At 45.9% G+C, this 18,490-nt stretch overlaps 1 protein-coding gene and 1 long non-coding RNA gene across 3 annotated transcripts in view; one reads left to right on the plus strand and one right to left on the minus strand.

The window, feature by feature from the left end:
* SLC12A8 (solute carrier family 12 member 8) overlaps positions 1–18,490 on the minus strand; it is a 117,484-nt gene that overhangs the window by 69,438 nt on the left and 29,556 nt on the right. The gene's annotated exons all lie outside the window — the stretch shown is intronic.
* Positions 829–14,089, plus strand: LOC122491537. Of its 2 annotated transcripts, XR_006299381.1 has the most exons (4): positions 829–1,084; positions 6,245–6,355; positions 10,075–10,158; positions 11,743–13,245. It is a non-coding gene; the product is annotated as an uncharacterized LOC122491537 (long non-coding RNA). The 2 variants fall into 2 exon arrangements; XR_006299382.1 differs by lacking the exon at positions 10,075–10,158 and having other exon boundaries at positions 11,743–14,089.

Raw genomic sequence — 18,490 nt, forward strand, 5'->3', positions numbered from 1 at the left:
GAAACAGTCTCTGAAGATGAACACGCATGGCCCAGCCCCCAGCGAGCGTTAAGATCTGTGACTGGAGTGACAAATAAATTAGATGGTAAGCAGGCCTGGGGCCACTTCTGCCACAAGCTCAGCAACTTCTAGCACTGGCCTCGCCGGGGCCAGAGTGAGGGTAAAGGGGAGGCTCACATAGGGCCCCATTCTATAATCTTCAGATGTCTGATTTAGGGCTTCATCTACTGCCAGCCCCCAGGAGGCAGCACCTTCCTGCCAACTGCTCCCGTGGCAAACCCCACACTCCCCTCCAGCCAGCGTTCAGAGGCTCCCCAGGCCACAAAGCCAGGCCCAGCCACAGACGCCGGCTCTCAGCTGGTCCTCTCTGCACCACCTACCCTCAGCCTGGGACCGTCTGTCCGGTTCTGTGTCTATATAGGTGGTCGCCTCATTCCCCACCCGAATGTGAGCGACATGAGGGCACGTCTCCCTGACTTTGTCTCTCACAGACCCACCGCAATCCAGCAGGTGCCCCCCAAATGCCTGAGCTAGGAAGTGCCATTATTAGCTCTTCTACGGAACCACGCAGGGTATTCTGCCCACTCCCCACAGCCAGAGGACACGTCCGTGTGCAGGGAGAGGAGCTGGGGGCACAGGCAGGACACACATACTAGCCCATCCCTCAGGGTGTCACCCTCCACTTCCTTGGAACTCCCAGCTGTTCAGGGCTGAGGCAGGCAGGCCCGTCAGTGTGAAAGAGCCCTCCCAAGCCAGTGATTTCATGCTTCAGGCATTTATCCCCAGAACTGGCCAGGGAGCCCAGCAGGCCAAACCCCCTCCTGCTCACAGAGCCAGAGCAGACACAAGGATAGAGCTGGACAGTGTTAGCTCTCATTTCCTTCTGCAGCCTTGACTGTGTTCCCATGGCCTCCTCAGTCTAAAGGTTGCTTCTCTGCCTTCCACAGTCAAAGCCAACAAATGAAAATAATCACTAGTGGGAGCTGGGCGGGAGTACCCAGGATTCTGGTCAATCACTCTTCAACTCAGAACAAGAGGAAGGCCTGCGGCATGTCTGCTCCTGCCCTCCTCCAGCCAAGGATGAGTAAGTACTTCTGCCCACAGAAAACCTTCAATATATCAAAGGCCGGATCCAAAAAGCCAGGAATTCGGGTACCTAAGGTATAATTTTCTCCCCCTTCCAAAGAAATCTAAAGTATTCAATTCATCTAGTTTTAAAACCAAGAACCACCAACATGAAATGTTATTCTATAGGTAGAACAAACAAAAGAGCATTATGCTCTCTTCCTAATTAGGGCAGCAAGGGAGAGGAGGAGAGAAGGAATGGACAGGAGGAGGGATGGCACAAGATCCAGACAGGGCAGAGAGTTCAAGAAAGAAAAAAGAACACTGGGGAAGAAAACCAGAGAGATACAAGCCTAAAAGAAGGAGTGAGGCAGGAAGGAAAGAGGAGACAAACTAGGTAAGTTTTGAGAAATGCTGAAGGTCACGGTTTGTTGTTGGCTCGGAGTGCTCAAGTTCAGAAATCCTTACCAGGACATGAGCCTTTGTTTACAATTCTCCCCAGTTCTAACCGTTAAAAATTCCTCTGTTTGAATCCTTAATCTTTCCCCTTTCTGGGCTAACCATGCCTTTAAGAATCTGGCACTAGTTCTGGACCCTCTCCTAGAAAAATATTTTTTTTTATATAAGATTTTGCATGCAATTTCAGGGGCTTGCGGACCCTAAGTTACAACTGCTTCCTCTGAAAGGTCCACTTTGATTGGGAGACCCGTAACAGCCAGAGAGAAAACATCCCAACTGCCAGATTAAACTCAAACAAGGGCAGGATGTGTTGAATCTTATGCGTATACGAGCCATCATACCAAGCTTTTAGGAACACCATTGGCTCCTTGGACCTTAACATCCTTCCCTGGTTACCACCCCAATAATGGTACTAGAAGCAAGGCTGGTTACTTGAAGGGGCTAGCTGTGTGTTTGGATGGTTAAAAGGTCTGCCTTTGATGGAGGTCACAATCTCTTTATTTACCTGGAAATTAACCTTTTAGAGATCAATGGGATTATTAAATTACCCACAGGCAGTAGGTCCCAAATCTGAACATGCATTAAAAATTACCCTTGTGCTGGGGCGCCTGGGTGGCTCAGTGAGTTAGGCGTCCGACTTCGACTCAGGTCATGATCTCGCGGTCTGTGAGTTCAAGCCCCGTGTCAGGCTCTGTGCTGACGGCTCAGAGCCTGGAGCCTGTTTTGGATTCTGTGTCTCCCTCTCTCTCTGACCCTCCCCCATTCATGCTCTGTCTCTCTCTGTCTCAAAAATAAATAAACGTTAAAGAAAAAATTACCCTTGTGCTGATTTAAAATGCAGATTATTAGTTCAAAATTTGATAGTCTGATTCAGAGTGTTTTTCTAATGAGCTCCTAGGTGATTCTGATGCAAGCAGTCCCCAAACCAAACTGACACACTGTTCTTTAAAAATTGCAAGCCTGGGAGGATGGGTTTCTGGGCCAGCAGATAAGCAGATTCCCTGCTCATTGTATGTAGTGTCCTCATATACCAGGGGCAGGACTAAGCACATATGCAAGGGAACTTACTATGTGACTAGGTTTTGACCACTGCATCAGAAAGGCTACCTTTACAGGGTAAGAAAGGATATGAATAAGGCAGGACATAAAAAGTATAGTGCCAGGTGAAACTCTCCAAGGGCCTTAGGGCAGTGGTTCCTAGATCTGTGGGCACATGAAGAATCACCTGGAGTATACTTCTTACAATTCAGATTCTCAGGCCTCGGGCTACTAGGAAATATACATTTATACCAGGAACAAGATTCCCTAGTTGTTCTGACACACATACAGGTATGGAAACTTTCTTGTTTATGGTATCCATAGGCCCAAGGGTATGTTGATCAAGATACAAGACCATTATACAAGACAATTATTGCAAAAATGCTTTGAAACACTAAAATGCCCTCAAAATTCTCCAGCAAAGAACAGTGAACATTACCAGGGTTTCCTTCTTGTCTCTTTTTCTTTTCCTCCTCCCCCTCCACCTTCTTTTTCAGGGGGGAAACCAACTACAGGAAGTGGGCCACGCTAAATGCCCGGAATGGGTTCCAGATTGTGAAGATTTTGGCCTCTTGGCCTGACTGTCCCTCCTTACCCTGGAGTACTATACAAATATTACCATTTTCTGGCTGTGCAGTGACATGAAAATGGCTGGGAGGCACTAGGTTCGTGTCAAAGAAACTCATACAGGGAGAGAGTATCCTCTTTGGTCCAGAAGACAATGCCGAAGCATTTTCTGATCTTTACAAGGTGGAACTTCCACATAGGAAGGAAACCATCATATGTCCAAACTGATCCACACCAGGCTTGGCATGTGATTGGGGGTTGGGAGGAGGCATCCAGAGAAATGCTGCAAAGACGGCCCCGTTTCAGACTGCTGGACAGGGAGGTCCCCGCACAACATGCTGCAGCTCCTCCACCCTCGGACAGGACATCGTGGCAGTGAGACAGCCCCACCCTTGTCTAGAATCCCCCTAATGGCCAATCCCCCTAATGGTAAAAAGTACTCCTTTTTACTGTATTTCCTCAATTTGACTCTGATTTTTTTTTTCATTTTGATTTCCTGAAACTTGGATGTCTTACAATCAACATGTAGACTTAAGGTGATGGTTTTTTCCACCTGAAAATTTAGTGTGTCTCAAACTTGATGGTGTTTTAAAATTGAGAAAATAAGGTTTATCACCTCATTTAACCCTGAAGCAAGCTGTGAGGCAGGTATCATTATTCCCTTTTTTCCAGATGAGGAAACTGAAGCGCAGACAGAGTTCACAGAGCAAGGGAGCGACAGGGCCAGGACTGGAACCCAGTCTTTCGTGCCTCCTTCCCAACATTCTGTGAGCACATTTAAGGGTCTGAAAAATGGCTTCCACTCGAGTTACTGCAGTGCAAGAAAGCAAAAAGTGATTTTCCTCTGACTTCAAATAGAACTTGGAGAAAAAAATGGAAAAATAGATAGGGTTTGTTTGGTTGCTATAGTTTATTTTAGACCATAACTGAAGTTTCTTTATGACTTTAGGAACTTAAGACTGCACCATACAGAGAACTATTCCCTTTTTTTTTTTTAATGTTTATTTTTTTTTTAAGAAAGAAAGAGACAGAGCATGAAGGGGGCGGGAGGGGCGGGGCAGAGAGAGGGAGACACAGAATCTGAGGCAGGCTCTAGGCTCTGAGCTGTCAGCACAGAGCCGTGCGTGGGGCTCGAACCTAAGAACTACAAGATCATGACCTGAGCCGAAGTTGGACGTTTAACAGACTGAGCCACCCAGGTATCCCCAGAGAACTATTCTTATAATGATCACATCTGGCATGTTTAATTTAAAATGGTCCTCGGGGCGCCTGGGTGGCGCAGTCGGTTGAGCGTCGGACTTCAGCCAGGTCACTATCTCGAGCCCCGCGTCAGGCTCTGGGCTGATGGCTCGGAGCCTGGAGCCTGTTTCCGATTCTGTGTCTCCCTCTCTCTCTGCCTCTCCCCCGTTCATGCTCTGTCTCTCTCTGTCCCAAAAATAAATAAAAAACGTTGAAAAAAAAATTTTTTTAAATGGTCCTCAATGGAACAACAATTATCAATTTCCTGCTTGAATTTACTATTTTATTTACTTTTGAATGTTTCTAATGATTTTTGGCAATCAGGATTTTAAGGTATTGTACCTTAAGATATCTAGCATTTTCTGTCAGCTTGTGAGGAGCAGGAAAAAATTTAACAGAATAAATCATCATCAAAACAATAAAACCAAAATATTGTTCTCCATAATATTCAGGAAGTGCTCATTTTCTTGAAAGCAGCAGGGAGGTGGGTGGGGAGAGAACCCTCCCCCATATAAACACATACATAAACTCAAAGAAAACCACAGCCACTATTGACATATAATATTATTTCTAATTCTTAAGAAATGCGCTTCCAGGGAGGCATTTATTTCCATTTTTCAGATGAGCAAACTCAGAGGGTTTCAGTGACTCGCCTGCCGCCACATAGCTTGTAAGAAGCCTGGGTTCTGGTAGCACTAATCATAAAAACACAGGGGCACCTGGGTGGCTCAGTCGGTTAAGTATCCAACTTCAGCTCAGGTCATGATCTCGTGGTTCCTGAGTTCCAGCCCCACATCGGGCTCTGTGCTACAGCACAGAGCCTGCCTCAGATCCTCTGTCCCCCTCTCTCTCTGCCCCTCCCCAGCTCGTGCTTTCTCTTTCTCAAAAATAAGTAAACATTAAAAACGGTAATAATAAATAAATACATAAAAGCACATATTATTGCCATTAACAATGACCTTCCCTAATCATCTCCATAGTTCATGAGGTAGGGACCATACCTATTTTATTCTCCACTGTATGCTGGAGCCTGACTCCTGTCACCCAATAGCTTCCATAGCTACTGCCTGGTGGGTGGATGGAAGGAAGACAGAGGGAGGCCGAATGGAGTAAGTGTGCAGTGTGCTGGCCCCCCAGGCAGGCGCTCCTTCCACCCTTCCATTCCACTTGTCTGGAGTCTGTGCTCTGACAATCTGTTTGATCGGCTTCATTCTCTACAACTGGTATCACACTTCCACAAGCTGCTCGGATTTGTGTTCTCTAGAACTATGTCCATCTCCTTATTGGAGCCTGATCTATTCTGGTTCCTTTCCCAGTCAGTCACTCAGCAAAGCGTAACTGACAGCCAGCCATGTGACAGGTCCTTTCTAAGGTGCTGGATAGAAAACGGGGTAAGGTGCGCTTCCTGTCCTTGGGGCTCTTCCAGCCTGAAAGAGTGACCTCTGTACTCTCTGCTGAGCTCTGCATCCCTCAGCACTTTCTGCAACTACCTGCCAAACTCTTGGCCTCCACCAGCACTTCTGCTATTTCTTTTGTTTTTTTTTATAAATTAAAAAAAATTTTTTAACCTTCATTTATTATTGACAGACACAGAGAGAGCACGAGCATGGGAGGGAGAGACAGACAGAGGAGGAAACACAGAATCCAAAGCAGGCTCCAGGCTCCGAGCTGTCAGCACAGAGCCCGACGCAGGGCTCGAACTCACAAACTGCGAGATCATGACCTAAACTGAAGTCAGACGCTCAACCAACTGAGCCACCCAGGCGCCCCTGCTATTTCTGATGCTTTGTTTTGTTATTTTTGCAGACATAGAAGAAGGGCCCAGTTGTGATTCTACTCTCTGTCTTTTAGCGTGTTCTTGTACTTTTTCACTTAGGCTATGTTTCACGTGCTGGCAGGCAGCATCATACAAAGTTCTGTTGAGTTCTGAGATGGGTATGACCGGAAGGAGCAACCTGGGGAGTGAAAGAAGCCCCCTGTCTTACAGGTGAGGAAACAGAAGGTACACGGCCCTCCCCAATCGCTAGTGGAGCCTGCTGCTCTTGCCAGTGTCCTTCCGTGACACCTACCATGCATACCAGTAGATGAGGGGTTGGTTCGGAAAGGGACCACAGCCTGCTGAGTTCTAACGAATGATGAATCTAAAATCAAGTTCTTTTATGAGGCAACTGAGGTAGGGTCCTGGCCCAGAGTGCACAGGCAGTGTTTGAGGGGACCCTGGCCAGAGATCTCCCAGTGCCAAACGCTGCAACCACGGTTCCCATTCCACTCGACTACTGAACAACTTCCCAGGTGCATTTTAAACATCACGCTGTAAGTGTGCTGCTTATTTAACAATTCAGTCAACAGCATGGCTAGGAGCAGCATGAGTTTGAGGGTTAAGAAGGACATGGACCCTCAGGGTCAGACTCTGGCTTCATGGCTTACTAGCTGCGTGGTCAGGAGGAAGACAACCTCTCTGAACCTCAGTTTTCTTATCTTTACGGCAAGGACAATAACAGCACATTGACCCCACAGACACCGTAAGGATAAATTGAGATAGATGATGCCCAGTAGAGTGCCGGCACGTGGGGAGTATCTGATAAACATTAGCTACTATGACCTTCCTTGGTCACTATGCTCTCTTCAGATTTTATATTCAGGAAATCTTGAATAGTGGTTTGACCCACTACTTTTTGTCTCTTAATAAATTATTTCACTTTATTTTTTTTTCTCTACTTACAAGCAGAAATATACTTAGTGTTTCCAAAAGTATTAATTGTTTCTGGGCCATTCAGTAAAGAAAGTCAGGCAAGGGTACAGGTATGAGATTTCTAACGTACCAACTGATATAGACATGCGACATTAAAATCTGATGGCCTATTAGAAACAAGTTTGGAAGTAGTAAGAGTGGGGTAACAGTTTGGGAACTACTTCATCATTAGGTTTTCTCCTGCAAAACAAAAACAAAAACAAAATACCTTCATAATGCAGTATTTTCACTTCTTCAGAAAAGTAACATCAATTCTTGGAGTAGCCCAGGAAGTTTTTCCCTTCACATCTCTAGATCCAGTGTTCAGGGTGAAAGAGACTATGTTCTGGGCTGCAGACTTGTGAGGCAGACCTTATTTGCACATGCGAAAGATAGCCATCTAGAGCACTAATGTGGGCCTGGGGGCAAGCAGGGACCCCAGCCCCGCCCAGGTTTCTCGCCTGGTGCCTGATTAGGGAGCCTACCATCCACCAGGAGAGGATGTGTGTGAGAGAGACTCAAAACACCACGCACGTGAAACCGCACAAATGAGCTCAGTTCGGAGAAAGCATTAGTCACTGATTCGTGGATGGGGCAGGTCAACACTCAGGGGAGGAAGTCAAGTGCGTGGATTCGGGTGCCGGGCGCTGTGGCCCGGTGCTTTCTACAAAGCATCTCAGGTGGCCAGGTGAGCCGCGCAGTCACCGCGTGGCTTTTATGTGTGCGTGCATTCACACAGCCAGTGGTGTGGGGTAAAGCAAATACTTACGGCAGAATCTGGGGCATTTTCTTATTATTTTGGATCATAGACTAACAGGAAACAAAACAATCATGGCTCTCGTGGTTAAAATAAATTTTATTTGCTTGTGTTTAAGGAGTGTGTGTTCCTGATGGTGGTGGTGGTGGTGGAGTGTACAGAGAGTGAGGGGTGGGGGGTGGAGGGAGGGGATGGAAACAATGAAGTGGTATTTAGAAACAAGAGAATGAGATCACAAAGCTGTTTTCCCACATTGCATCAGGTCTTCCTCTCTACCCCACGGCTCCTGGCAGTGTAAGTTGGACGCTTGAGGCCCAGTCCCCTGCCTTTAGGCTCTCCCCCTGTGCACCCACACTAACCCCAGGCAGGGCTCTCAAAGAGCCACTGGGAGTCTGTCACTTCCCTACTCAAAGGAAAAACCCACTGACCTTGCTCCATGTTTAGGATTTCTGTATCTTTAAACCTCCTGTGGAGTTCTAAAGTTATTCCTAGTTATTTTGTTTGTTTATCTGTTTGCTTTTCTAACTAGAAGGACTAAGAAAATCCTCAAGATAAGACATGTCATCAAGCCTATGTTTATATCACATTCCATCTGGGGCTTCTGAATGTTGCTACATTAATTTTAACTTTAAAAAATACTATATATGGTGTGAGCCCAATTATGTAACAAAAAGGGGGATAGAAAAAGGCTATAAGGAAATAAACTTCATACTTCATATTTTAAAATTAAATGTTATTCTTAATAAAAATAAATTAACACTATAATTTAGTATATACTATCTATTATGAACTGAATGCTTGCATCCCCACCTAACCCACACCCTCCCCCCCCCCCCAAATCCATATGTTGAAGCTCTAGAATGGCTATATTTGGAGACGGAGCCTCTAAGGAAGTAATTGGTGTTAGTAAGGTCATAAGGGTGGGGCACTGAGCAGATAGGATTAGTGTCCTTATCAGAAGAGACACCAGTGGGGCACCTGGGTGGCTCAGTCGGTTGAGCATCCGACTTCAGCTCAGGTCACGATCTCACGGTTCGTGAGTTCGAGCCCCGTGTCAGGCTCTGGGCTGGTGGCTCAGAGCCTGGAGCCTGCTTCACGGTTCGTGAGTTCGAGCCCGGTGTCAGGCTCTGGGCTGGTGGCTCAGAGCATGGAGCCTGCTTCCGATTCTGTGTCTCCCTCTCTCTCTGACCCTCCCCCATTCATGCTCTGTCTCTCTCTGTCTCAAAAATAAATAAACATAAAAAAAAAATTTTTTTAATAAAAAATAAAAAAAAGAAGAGACACCAGAGAGCTAGTGACTGCATACACTCTTTCCCAAACTCCCTACCTCTCTCTCTCTCTTCCTCTCTCCCTATCCTCTTCCAACCTGCACATGTGTACACACACACACACACACACACACACACACAGGCACAATGAGGGAAGGCCATGTGAGGATACAGAAAGGTGACCGTCTACAAGCCAGGAAGGCATTCTTCATCAGGAACCAAATCAGCTGGAATCTTAATATTGGACTTCTAGCCTCTAGAACTGTGAGAAAATTAACTTCTGTTGTTTAAACCCCAGTTTTTAAATTGGCTAGCTCCTCTTAGCCCATGGATGAATCCTGGCCACTCTGTAGTGGACAATCCAGGAAACCCTTGATACCTGTCATACTTATGTCTTTTGAGAATATGAGTCATGAATATTTATTTCTGCCCCAAGATTTCCTTGGAACCTACGGCCCTGCTTTCCTGGACACGTCTCTGAACCAGAGATGGCAGTCTGAGCCAAAGGTGACTCCACAGCCTGGTCCTGAAGGAGTCCACCGTCCAAGAGATTCCCCAGGACATCCTATCCAACCAGGTGTTGTCTTGGCAAGAATGTACAGGGAGACTCTGAGAGAAGGCAGCAGGGGACAGCAGGTATCAGCTACCACTGTAATCTCAACAGAGAGACCAGCTAATGTTCTAGTTCTCACCAAGGCAGATCTCTGGAGCACTGGGATCCACAGGGGTTACACAGCAGCCCTGAGTTTCCTGAGCTTCCCTCTGTCTCCTCAGAACATGGCTCTTCATTGAACCTAAGGAACTTTATTTCCTTCTAGCTACCCCCCTCCACCCCGTGGTCCTATGCTCCAGCACACCTAACTTCCTGCGCTTTCTCAAATTTTTTATACATTTTTCATCTCCATGTCTTCATATATACTGTTCCCTTTCCTTGGGATCACCCTGCCCAGTTTGCCACCAGATGAACTGCCGAGTAACCTCCCCAGTCCATTCAAACGTCGCCCTCTCCTTGAAGACTTCTCTGACACTCCAAGGTAAAGGTCTTCCACCACCCCTACCAGTGTGTTTTCCTTTACAACACGTACCCCACATCTGGTGATTATTTGGTTAGGGGAGAGACTGTACCTTATCCCTGTGTATAAACTAAACTTCTAGCATTGGGTCTGCACATAGCAGTGCTCAGAAAAGGTTTTTGATTAACTGATTGCAGGGAATTGATTACAGAGAGGGAAATAAAGCTTGGGTGGGAGAGAGACAGAGACAAAGGACAAAGGAAGGACAAAGTGGCAATAAAGGAGTCAGGGAAAGACAAGGCGTCAGCAAGACACAACTTTAAAATGAACAGTGAAAAATCTTTTCAGGAATAAATGCATTTTCCCATTTCAAGCTAAGGTTTCATTTCTTTTTTTTTTTTTTTTTAATGTTTACTTATTTTTGTGAGAGAGAGAGAGAGAGCAAGCAGAGGAGGGGCAGAGAGAGAGAGAGAGAGAGAGACAGACAGAATCTGAAGCAGGCTCTAGGCTCTGGGTTGACAGCACAGAGTCCCATACGGGGCTCAAACTCACAAACTGCAAGATCATGACCTGAGCCAAAGTTGGACACTTAACCAACGGAGCCACCCAGGCGCCCCAAGCTAAGGTTTCATTTCTAAGTAAACTATTTCTCTGTTTATTTTCAGTCCTAGTGAGCCCATTATAGAACCCTCTTTAGACAACTGAAGCTTTTTCCTTAGTCACTATTCCCACATATTTCAACCACAGAGTCCTATTTTCCTCAGAGCAATACTTAAAACTTGTTTCCCTATAGGCTGCAAACTCTCCAAAATGGGGGAGGAAAGCTCGTACAGGTACAGTCACTTGGGAGGGTTTCCATGTTGCTAATTCACAGTTTCCGACTGGGATGATGAAGTACCACCACCTAAGGTCACACGTACTGGAGATAACAAGTAGTCACAAGTATTTATTGTGACCCTAGGTCACAAATCACATTGTGGCAATCCACCAAGAGAAAATGCCTTCTTCATATCTCTTCTACAGTATCATCCCAAGCAGCTTCATAAACACTCAGAAACCTTATGTTTAAAAAATATTATTGGGGCGCCTGGGTGGCGCAGTCGGTTAAGCGTCCGACTTCAGCCAGGTCACGATCTCGCGGCCCGTGAGTTCGAGCCCCGCGTCGGGCTCTGGGCTGATGGCTCAGAGCCTGGAGCCTGTTTCCGATTCTGTGTCTCCCTCTCTCTCTGCCCCTCCCCCATTCATGCTCTGTCTCTCTCTGTCCCAAAAATAAATAAATGTTGAAAAAAAAAATTTAAAAATATTATTAAGGTTTTCACAAGTGGCTCCCCAAATCAGAGGTACAATCCACACAGTGTTTATAGTCTTAAGGACAAGACCTCAGAGGCTGCCAGAGCAAGAGAGATAATTTCTTTTTTCTAGAGAAAAAAATCTCTAATTTAAAAAAATGTTTAAACATGGTCAGTTTGTCATTTAAAAATATTAACACCAGACCTTTGGGGTAAGATGGCAGACTGAATATCTGTACCTAATTTTGTTCCTTCCACAAATCCCACTAATACATAGTAAAGAGGGTTGTTTTGTTTTGTTTTGTTTTGTTTTTAGTATCTAAATCCCTAAGTATGGGGAAAACGGCAACAACATTTTGGAAGCTGAAACACGCTGGGTGGTCCCGTGGTCCTGAGATCAGACCTGAGAAAACGGAGTCTCAAACCAGCAAAGGGAAGCTGAAAACCAACCTGATTTACCCCACAAAATTCTCCAAAGTCTCAGATGGATGGCACCAGGCATCTGGCCATGGGAGAGGAGGTGCATTAAAACCAGAAGTCCAAGGCAGACTCTCTGGGAAGTCAGGCACCTGGTGCTCTCTGGCCAACAGAAGTCTGCAGCGTATTCATTCTCTGGAGACGGCAAACCAAGGACTTTGACTGGAGTGCCAGGCCCAGCTGAGAAAAATCGAGTCCATGTTTACTGAATACTGAAGCAGGGGTCCCCAACCCTTTCCCCCAACTCAGCTCTCACAACAAGGGTGGCTTGACTCATCTTTCAGGCAGACTGAAAGATGCCTCTTTGAAGAAAGTGAAACATTTCATGAAGCACCTAAAAAGATGATCCTGGGAGAGGGTCCCCAATAGCTAGTGTACCCAGACTGAACTGACCGGACCCAGCTATGAGCTCAGACTTCCAATCGGCCTTTTCTCCCTACTCTTACTCTGGAGCAGAAAGCCAAGAATGACCAGATATCTGATAAGTCCCTCTGATAGGGGTGATAAAGACCCAAACAAAAGGAAAAGGGCAGCTTAAAGGAAACAGAAACTTTGCAAAGATAAGAAAACCCTGAAAAATATATCAACAAATACTCTGAGGGCTACAAGAAAGTATTGCATCCTTGAAGCAAACCAAAAAAAAAAAAAAAAAAAAAAAAAAGGATGTCATTAAAACAATAAAATGAAATGTAACAATCAAAAAACTAAGAAAAAGGTCTTGATTATTAAAAACAGTTTAGCAAAATAAGAAAATTGATTGAAGGCATACAAGACTGAGTTAAGGGAATCCTCAGAAAGTGAAAATAAAAATAGGTAATAAAAAAAATCCAATATCCAAATAGTAAAAGTACCAGAGAGAACAGAAAGTGTAGAAAAATATCACCACTGAAATAATTCAAGATGATTTCTCAAAACTGAAAGATACATTACCAGACCAGAAACGGCCCACCCAGTGCCCAGCATAATATAAAGAGAACCTCATGTTCGTGTATTGTTTTGAAATTTCAGAAAACCGGGGACAAAAAGAACTTCCTACTAGTTTATAGTTACATGTAAAAGATTATGAATCAGAATGGACTGCTTACCAGCAATACTAGAAGCCAGGAGACAAGCAATCAGAAGTTTAAAAGAAAATAGTTTGCAACCTAGAATTTGACATCCAGCCAAACTATGGGCCGAGTGTGAGCACAGAAAAAAGAATTTTCAGACCAAAAAGTCTCAAACCACTTCTCTCTTATGAGCTCTTTCTCAAGAAGTTACTGGAAGATAACCTCCATCAAGATGAGACAGCAAGGGCACCTGGGTGGCCTAGTCAGTTAAGCATCAGTCCCGGGAGTTCGAGTCCCGCATCAGACTCTGTGCTGATAGCTCGGAGCCTGGAGCCTGCTTCGGATTCTGTGTCTCCCCCTCTCTCTGCCCCTCTCCCACTCACACTCTGTCTTTCTCTCTCTGTCTCAAAAGCAAAGTAAACATTTAAGAATTTTTTTTTTAAAGATGAGAGAGCAAATCAGAATGACATTTCTGATGGAGATCCAACAGAGAGGGGAGATAAAGGAGGGTGAACAGAGATCCTGGGTGAACAACTCTGCACATGCATATGGGATGACCTCCCAGACTGGAACAATGGGACCAAGGACATGCTGAGGGCTCTCATCACCAAGCTCTCTGGAGCCCACCACACCTAGTTTTTAACCTGACATCAGAACACTGGCCTGAGCCTATCTCAGAATCTCATGTACTTGGTTCATCTTGACCATGAACTTGACCATGAAATTGCTGCCCTCACCTCTTCAGCCTACTCCTCACCCCATAGAACTGTTCTATTCGACCAACTGCCAAGGGCTAAGGATGGTAATGAGGACCTCAGACGTAAAAACAGACAGCAGTTCTGTCCGCCAACACACCCCTCCAGATTTTAGTACCTGGCACGTATTACAACCCTGGGAAAGTCAGGGACCTGAATAACTGAAAGTCAGATTACTCTGGTGAGGAAGGAAGGAGAAGCCCCTGGCGGAGAGCACAGGGAGCCCTTGAGGGAGCAACCTTCTATTTCCTAACCTGGGCACTAGATGACATTCTGCTGTTCTTTAACCAGCATGGATGTCTCAGACACTCTTCTATACACAATATATGTTTTAGAATGAAATAACTTAAGAAAGTAATTGTAATACAAATATTGGAAGCATTAATGTTTTTCCTCCTGTTTAGAGACCTCCCCTTCCATGTTCTTTCTCTGCAAAGTGATGTACTTCATTTTACAGAGAAAACCATAACTGTTTATATTTATAAAGTAATATACTCATTTTGTGAGATGTGGGTATGCCTTCTGTAAAAACTTTGAGAATCTTCGTTTTGCACTTTCACAGTGTCAGGCAAAAATTATATTACCTCGTAAAAAGTGGCGTGAAGACCCAATGGAATTAAGTCGGGAACTAGAAGGTCCCCCATCTCTGACTGCAGGCCTAAGTCTAGAGTCATGAGAGTCTTAGGAGGCATAAAAGTTAAGGACTGAGAGCCTGGGCTCTGGGTGGACTATCTGGGTTTGATTCCTACCTCTACCAACAAGGCAACCTCCAGCAGGTACTTACCACGCACAGCCTCAGTTTACCCACTTGTAAAATGGGAATAATCATAGTACCTACCTCTCACTGTAAGAAGTCAATAAATTAACACATGTACAACACATGAAACAATGCCTGACATATACTAAGTGCTCAGTTTTATTACTATTATATAGATAAGCAACTGTCTTACTATGCATGGCAACTATCTTTCTACAGAAGAAGTTATTTCCATCGAAGAAATCCATGAGTGTGGGGACTCACTGTGGTCAGCCCTTCTCCTCATGGCCTCCTGGTGTTCCACAACTACCACCATCTTCTAGTCAGTGGCTGCTCGAAGATGCAGGTTGGATGAAGCAGGTGGCCTTTGCAACAAATTGTCCAAGCCTTTTCACACTTGGGACTGGGACATGGTTCCCTAAAAATGGCAAACTTGGCTTGCAGGTGGGCTGTCAAACAGCATAGCTGCCTCCTTCACCAGCTAGCATCAGCCAGCACACAGGGGTGAGCAACCACTTTGCTGTAAACATGAGTCACACATGGGCCTCGGGCTGCAGTGGAGTATAGGGCAAACAGCACTGGATGGGGCGCTGGGAGAACTGGCTTGCAACTGTGGCTCTGTGTGACCCAGCAAAGGTCACTCAACCTCTCTGTGCCTAAGTTTCCTCACCCACAGGATCAGGCACATCACCCAGATTCAACATACTGAAGTTCAAGGAATCTAGGCACATGTCAGCTTTCCCTTCAATACCATATAATTAGTGTAGGGGTAAGAGAAGACACTCATAGGACAGTGAGGCTTCTGAAGACACAGCCCATCACCCAAAACTGACTGCAGTGCTGGTGGTGACCTGCTTGGGCTTCCATTCCCATGTCTAGGCAGAGCCCATAACAACTTTATCACTTTTTAAAACATACATCTAAACTAGTTCCTATTGCAGACAATTGGCAGGTGCCCAATTAATAGATTATTCCACCAGACAGTTGAATGCATTGGCCATTGGTCAAAAATGAGGTCACCACAATCCTATGTGCTATAACTGGAAAAGCCTAATGAAAAACAATTGTCTATTTTTTAACAAATAGGAATCCATATTCCCATCTCCCTTAATTTGCCTTCCTTGGTGTGTGGTTCAGGAGCAAAGGAAGATTTTGTTCAAGGTCAAGTTGGCTTTGCTCTTTGACTCCTTTGTTGTGCGTTTGACTGTCCATGCATGTTTCACATCAGCAAATCCCCAGCCGGATTCCAGCTGACCTACAGGAATTTCTAGCCAACATTGCCAGATCCCTGGTCTTTCTCTCAAACCTGCACAGTCGGAAAGAACGGGTCAGGAGACTCCTGTCCCAGCCATCTGGACACACATGCTCAGTGGATATGCATAATATGAAGCACATGTGCTTTCTCAAAAAAAAAATTTTTTTTTTTCCTAAGGGATACAGAGCTGTTATTAACAGAGCCTGTGGCATCCTTCCAGCACACAGACATTCCCAGACAAAACCATCCAGGCTGACCTGCTGCAGGTAAGATCTGCACTCTGATTTTACCAGTGATTCATCTACACTCTTTTGTCGAGCATTTAATGCCTCTCCAAGCATCTCCACTCCTTGCAAACAAAAAATCCAGGAGGAAAACTTTCAAAGCCAGTTTCTTCTCAGCTGCAACCCTTCCTTCCTTCCTCCTTCCCAAGACTGTCTGACTGAACTCGCAACCTGACCCCACCCTGGGCTGGGCCCTCCACACAGGCATTGTGGCTTCTCTTGCCAGCTGCAGCCTGTGCAGACAGAATACCTGGGAACTGCTGCCAAAACAGGAAGGTCGGCGCCTCTCAGAAGGGAGGCCTGGGGAGTATCCGTCTCCTAGGTGACTACAGATAAGAGATGAAGGGGCCAGGGCTTTCCACACCTCCAGTCACATTCCAGAGCCTTTCCCTTGTACCCTCAGTCTATCTGATTCATTCTTCCTTCATTCACTCAGCAAACATACTGAGCACCTGCTGATATAAAGCCCTGTTCTGGAGCTGGGGACAAAAGGGGATTGAGATGTCTGTCTGTCTCCAGGGGCACCAATTTTGCTGTGACAGGCCTCTTGGTGTAGGGGCAGCCCTGGACACCTTGGACTTCTCAGGAGTCCCCGGTGAAACCACCTCTCTGCACTCCCACCAGTAGAGTCCCGAAGATAACATGACAAACAAGGCAACGGAGGGTTTGGGTAGGGGACTGGGCAGTAGATGATGCAGCCCCAGCCCCACCTCCTGGGCCTCATCTCTCCCTGAGCACAACAATATGGCTTCCAGAAATTAGGTCCACTTTCTGGTCCCAAGGACACATCTTGTCACAACCAATTGGAAGGTTGGCCGTGCTAATTGGCATACCTGTTGGGCTCTGATCTGGTGCGTGAATAAACCTTTCAAGCCTAAATCATCAACACCGCCTGAGTCTGCAAAAAGCCTTCAAAAGCCTGCTCATTACCAGTCTACAATGGAGCAAGTCTTTAACTGGATAGCAACTAACTTTTATCCATCATGGCAAAATCTGTGTTTTGCAAAGGGGGATTAGGGCAGTAATGAGGACCCCAGGCTGAGCCAGAAACCCCAGTATAGTAGCCCATTCAAAGGATCCAGCCATGAATAGCGGTAGAGGGAAAGAGAGAAGTTCAGAGTAGGAAACCAGGATATGAAGGGGGGTGGGGGGAGGAGTCAGAAAGGGATGGAGAGAAAGGAAAAGAAAGGAAAAGAAAGGAAAAGAAGATAGGAAAAATCTAAAAGAGGGCTGCTTCTCATACCTTTTACCATGGCCACAAATTCCAGCAGATGGTCAGCTGCCCCCACTAGGGGTCCTGTGGTCCCGTTCCTTTCTGAATTAGCAAAACTTTCCAAGGAGTCACCTAAGAAAGTGCAGAAACTCTCACCTCTGCTGGGGTCAGACTGCCTGAGACCAACAATATGGAGGACTGAGGGCTGAGCAGTCTGGGAGCCAGGCCTCACCCCTGCATTCTCCAGGAAGAGGAATGGGGCCTGAGAACCCAGGAGGGAGGACCAGGTCCTATCCTGATTGACATCATGCCCTGCCCTGAATTGGATCCTGGTCAGCTGACCTTGTCTATTCCCACAGTGCCGGAGGGATTCGGGAACCACGTTTTAGCCACTTCAGTACCTGGTTCTGGCTCCTCACCTACCCTCATAGTCCTCTGTCTCGTTCCTGCTTCCCCTTCAAGCGCTGACCCATAATATCTCTGATCATGTATGGGAAGGCCCAGCCGAGACTAACAGGTTCTCAGATGCCCTTGATCTAAAGGAGAAGGTGAGCAGTAAAGGATTTGGTGGAGGAGAATGGCTCCATCACCCTTGTTCAAGGGCATGCCAGACCACCATGGAATAGTGCTTTAGAGTCAGGAGCTCTGGGTTCCAATTTTGGCTAAGCCACTTACTATGCAATCTTAGGAAAGTTGTATAACATCTCAGGGCTTCAATGTTCTTGTCTGTAAAATGGGAATAACCATCCCACCCATATCACTAGGTTGCTTTAAGGTTTAATTAGAATGATATATGGGAACACCTGGGTGGCTCAGTCGGTTGAGTGTCTGACTTTGGCTCAGGTCATGATCTCATAGTTTGCGAGTTCGAGCCCCACATCGGGCTCTATGCTGTCAGCTCAGAGCCTAGAGCCTGCTTCGGATTCTGTGTCTCCTTCTCTCTGCCCCTCCCCCGCTCACACTCCTCCCTCTCTCTCTCTCTCTCTCTCTCTCTCAAAGATAAACAAACATTAAGAAAAAATTTTTTTAAAGAATAATATATGTAAAGTGCCTGACATAAAGTTGGCACTCATTATAATTTTCCCACATACATCCATACACACGAATAAGCAGGTTTTGTGACACATAGGGCCCTTAGCTGAGTGCTAGCCAAATGAGACAGGCAGAGGAAGGAGGAGCTAGTCTCTGTCCTGAGCCCCCTCTTAGGGCAATGAATTCTTTGGTCTTGTCTCCAGGATTCTGCCAGTCTGAGCAGTATGACACGTGGCCTCACC

Source organism: Prionailurus bengalensis, chromosome C2, assembly GCF_016509475.1.
Source record: "Prionailurus bengalensis isolate Pbe53 chromosome C2, Fcat_Pben_1.1_paternal_pri, whole genome shotgun sequence".
Lineage (NCBI taxonomy): Eukaryota > Metazoa > Chordata > Mammalia > Carnivora > Felidae > Prionailurus > Prionailurus bengalensis.